Below are 4,252 nucleotides of genomic sequence, written 5' to 3'. Positions count from 1 at the left end.
ACAACTTTATTTTCACTCATCTCTAACTGAAATTTAGAATTTCCTTCTTCAGTTGTTAAAAAAAAAAATCATTCTGCGAAGAGGTTCATAGGCTTCATCATGCCAAAGGGGTCTATGACACAAAAATGTTAAGAATCTCTGGCCCAGCGGATTGCGTATCCAATACTCATTAAAGATGGTTTACCAGAAGACATGGACAGAAATCCAACAAGAAGTATGGTTGGACTGCACTCTATGCTATTGAGGGGAGAACAGAGAGGGAGATGAGATCCCAGATCCATTAAAGAAATAAAGAGCATCTTAAGCATAATAAACTCCAAAAGCCTGGTATCTAGTATTTAGAATATCCCTTTTTCTTTCATAACTTGAAGGGATGAACTCTAACCCTCCCACCCTTGCCCACAGTTCTAATATATTTGGACTCAGCAAATACATCTAGCTTTAGCCTATCCAACAATTACCCTTTATGAGCTTAAAGATTTTGATATCGTGTTTGTCTTTTCAAAATGAAGAATCTTGTGTGACCCTGGGCAAGTCACTTAACTCCCACTGCCTGGCCCTTACCACTCTTCTGCCCTAGAACCAATACCCAGTATTGATTCTAAGATGGAAGGCAAGGGTTTAAAAAAAATGAAGAATCCTAATCTTGAAATTCTCAACCATCTGTGCTCATGATAGATTCTACTTGGCTGACTTAGTCCTATTAATGGTAAATGGAAGTTGCTGAGTTGAATTGTACTGGGAAATGTTATTGGAGTTATGACAAAATCAGCAACCTGGGAATAATAACCACACACCTACAAGATTTATAAAATCACTTATGCCAACCTCTGTGGCACGGTGTTATCCAAATTAGAGAAGACAGAAGTTTATGGACCTGGAAGGTATCTTATTTCTGCCTCATTTTTGTGATGATAAAAGAAGTTATTTTTATCTCACTGTGTGGCAAAGACTAAACTGCTATATAAATATTAGCTATATATTAGCTTGTGAGCTCCTTGAGATCAGGGACTTTTTAAAGTCTTTTTTTTTTTTTTACCTCTCTAATTGGATCCTCAGCACTTAGCACAATGGCTGGCATACAGTGGGCACATAATAAATGCTAAATGAGGTGCAGTTAGGTAGCATGGTGGATAGAGCACCAGGCTTAAAGTCAAGAAGCCCTGGGTTCAAATCTGCCTTCAGGAGCTTCCTGTGAGTCTGTGCAAGTCACTTAACCCCAAATGCCTAGCCTTTACCACTCTTCTGTCTTAGAATCAATAGTATTCTAAGATCTATCTTAAATAATAAATTATTTTATTTTTTATATATAAATAGAAATAACATTTATTTTATTATTTATATATAAATATGTAATTGCTAGGTGACTGAAAGCTGATTTATTGCCGCTGTACCTGATAAAAGGGGACATCTCAGTGCAAAGAAAATCAAGAAAAAATATAAATTTGACACCAATTCATAGTATTTATTGACATTTCCATTTAAACTGCTAGGAAAGCTGTATAAATTGTAAACATGGAAACCAAACACTTGCATAAATTATTTTAAAAAAAACCTACAGCAATGAGAAAACTGCAGCTACAAAAGGTAAAAACTTAAAAGACCAACAGAAGGCAAAAGTTCAGTTTCTCAACCATGTATGCAGAACTGAGACTCCAAAGCCCCTTCCCTAGAAAAGGCAGGAAAATCATGGCATCTAGTTCAAGTTTGCAGTGTGGATGTTAGGCTTTCCGTGCATTTATATATGTACATGTTTAAACAGTTATAACCTGGGCGGGGAGGGGGGGGATAGGAAAAATCAGGAGGATGGTCCTTGAATATCCAGGGAGAGAAATGACAGAACCCAAAATAGCTCAACTAAAAGCATTTAAAGTAGAACCAATCTTCTCACACTCTGTGCTCCGTACACGCTCCATCTCATCGCCACATCTGAGAGGAAAATCAGAGGGACCCGTTATCATCGCCTGAAGCAAGTCCCCAGTGGTCTGAAGCAATCATTTTAGTTGACCTTTACCTTCTGCTGTGTTCCACAAGACTTTAGCCAGTGATACGTGTGAGACCAAAGGGCCATCCTGGAAGCCAGACTTGAATTTGGCCTCTCAGTTTTCCTGCCTCTTAAAGATAGAAGGCAAATCCCAGTAATGCATACCAGCTGTTGGGTGGGCCTGAGGGGGAAAAAAAAAAACCTGTTCTCGTGGTTCCAAACTATCCAGAAAAGCGAACAGTTTCCCGTGATGATGCTGACTAATATGAGACTCCGAAATGAAGGTATTCAACTGTCATCTCTTTTCCTTCCACTCGCTCACGCTTGGGTAAAGGTACCAGAGATCGGTGGAATGACTCCCAAAGCAGGCAAACCAAGAGATGGAAAAAGCAAAGAGTTTGAGTAATCCCCCAAGTTGGATCATGCACCTCCTGAAAAATCTGGGAGCTGGTTGAAAGGACATCAGGTCAAGACACTTGATTTTTCCATTGTTCTTACCAAAGCCTGCTCATTCCCGAGGCTGCTGCTTTTGTGGTTTGATCCCCATTTCCTGCAGTGCATTGCTGTCATGTGAACTTGTGATAGGGTACACATTAACAGATGTAAACACAGATTCAGAATTTTCCTGTAGCAAGTTGTTCATGAGTCTTGTTTAAACATCACCTTCCCCACTCCCACCCCCACCAAGATCACTTTTAGAACCACTAAGGAGAAAATAGACATTATATTCTCCCTGAATTCATATTTTAAGGACTGAATGGAACAATATCAATTCTAGATGTAGATACTAGACAACTTTCCATATGGAGCCATTTCACCTATAAACCGCTCCATATTTAACATCAGTTGAAATTTTAAAAGTGAAAACACTTCAATTCACTATTCTGAATTTAAAAATAAGGAATTCAGTGACTTTTTTTTATTAGGAAAAATCTGTTCACATTGAAAGTCTGCAAGAAAAGATGACCTCTGAGGTCCCTCCTCACTCCAAATCTATGATATGATATGATATGATACCTGATTTGTTTTCCTTTAGACAAATGTGAGCTAAAAGAGTGGTCTTTGAGAACTGCCCAGAGGTAGCAATGAAAAGGGTAAACAAGAAAAAACTCATGTGAATTCTAAAGTCAGACACACCAAGCAGAGCTAGAAGGGCTGCTGGGAGCCAAGGGCTTGCGAGAGGTGAGGTTAATTTCTTTGCTGTTCGACATTTAATGAGTAACTTGTAAATTTGCAAATGCAAATTGGCCTGAAAGTTAATAGTGTGATGATCCCTGAAGCAATCACTGGAAGTGACTCTGCAACTGGAATAAAGCTATCATCTGTAAATGGGAAACTAGAAAGCTTAAAAAAAAAAAACAGAATTAATTTTACTCAGACTGGTTTCAGGTAGGAGGTCCCCCCATCTGTGCTTTGCACCATTTGTTTCACACAGATGGACAGATATGGATGGGGAGAGAAGCCTCCCCTTTGCTATTCAGTACCACATGCCACTAAAATCACAACACACAGTGAGTATCAATAGAAATTGAACAGAACAAAATAAAAAAGGCTTTAAGTGCTTGTACCATAGATGAACATTGAAAAAGCACATTCCCTTCTTTGCGGCCCCCATAGTCATTTATACACTCAATTTACATGCCAGTTGTCTTTTTTCCCATTCTTGATTGAATTCTTAGGTAATTTATTGACTGTAAATGACAAGAATTGTTATTTTCCTTCTATAACACTTACCCTGTTTCCTGTTTTTCCATTACCTTGGATCAACCCATCACATCACTGATCTCTGAACAGTAAACCTGAGTTAGAGTCACCTTGTTGTCTTCACATCTTACATGTAACCTGTTGTAAATTTCTGATGATTTTGCCTTCATACTATTTCCAGAGTCTGACTCCTTTCTTTATGGATCCATAGTCACTACCTTGGTTGCAGCTGATATTGTTTGCCTGGAATACAACCACCTTCTAATAGAGACTCCCATCCCTAAGTCTCTTCTCTCCTATTTTTCCTTAATGTTGTTGCTCAGCTTGTTTTTATCTATCATTTTTTTTAAATAAAATTTTTTCCCAGTTTGTTGCTTCCCTTCTAATTTTGGTTGCATTGGTTTTGTTTGTACAAAATCTTTTTAATTTAATGTAATCAAAATTACTCATTTTACATCTTGTAATGTTCTCTGTTTCTTGCTTGGTCTTAAATTCTTTCCTTCCCCATAGATCTGACAGGTGTACTATTCCATGTTCACCTAATTTATTTATAATATCACTTTT

General features: G+C 38.0%; 1 long non-coding RNA gene across 1 annotated transcript; it reads right to left on the bottom strand.

Annotated features, from left to right (window-relative positions):
- Positions 1 to 1,444: 1,444 nt before the first annotated feature.
- LOC123249400 lies at positions 1,445 to 2,763 on the bottom strand. Its single transcript, XR_006506379.1, has 2 exons — positions 2,015 to 2,763; positions 1,445 to 1,929 (listed from the first exon to the last, which is right to left on the bottom strand). It is a non-coding gene; the product is annotated as an uncharacterized LOC123249400 (long non-coding RNA).
- Positions 2,764 to 4,252: the final 1,489 nt, after the last annotated feature.

The sequence above is a fragment of the Gracilinanus agilis genome, chromosome 5, assembly GCF_016433145.1.
Source record: "Gracilinanus agilis isolate LMUSP501 chromosome 5, AgileGrace, whole genome shotgun sequence".
Lineage (NCBI taxonomy): Eukaryota > Metazoa > Chordata > Mammalia > Didelphimorphia > Didelphidae > Gracilinanus > Gracilinanus agilis.
The sequence above is the reverse complement of the archived record's forward strand: the minus strand, read 5'-3'. Positions and strand labels throughout refer to the sequence as shown.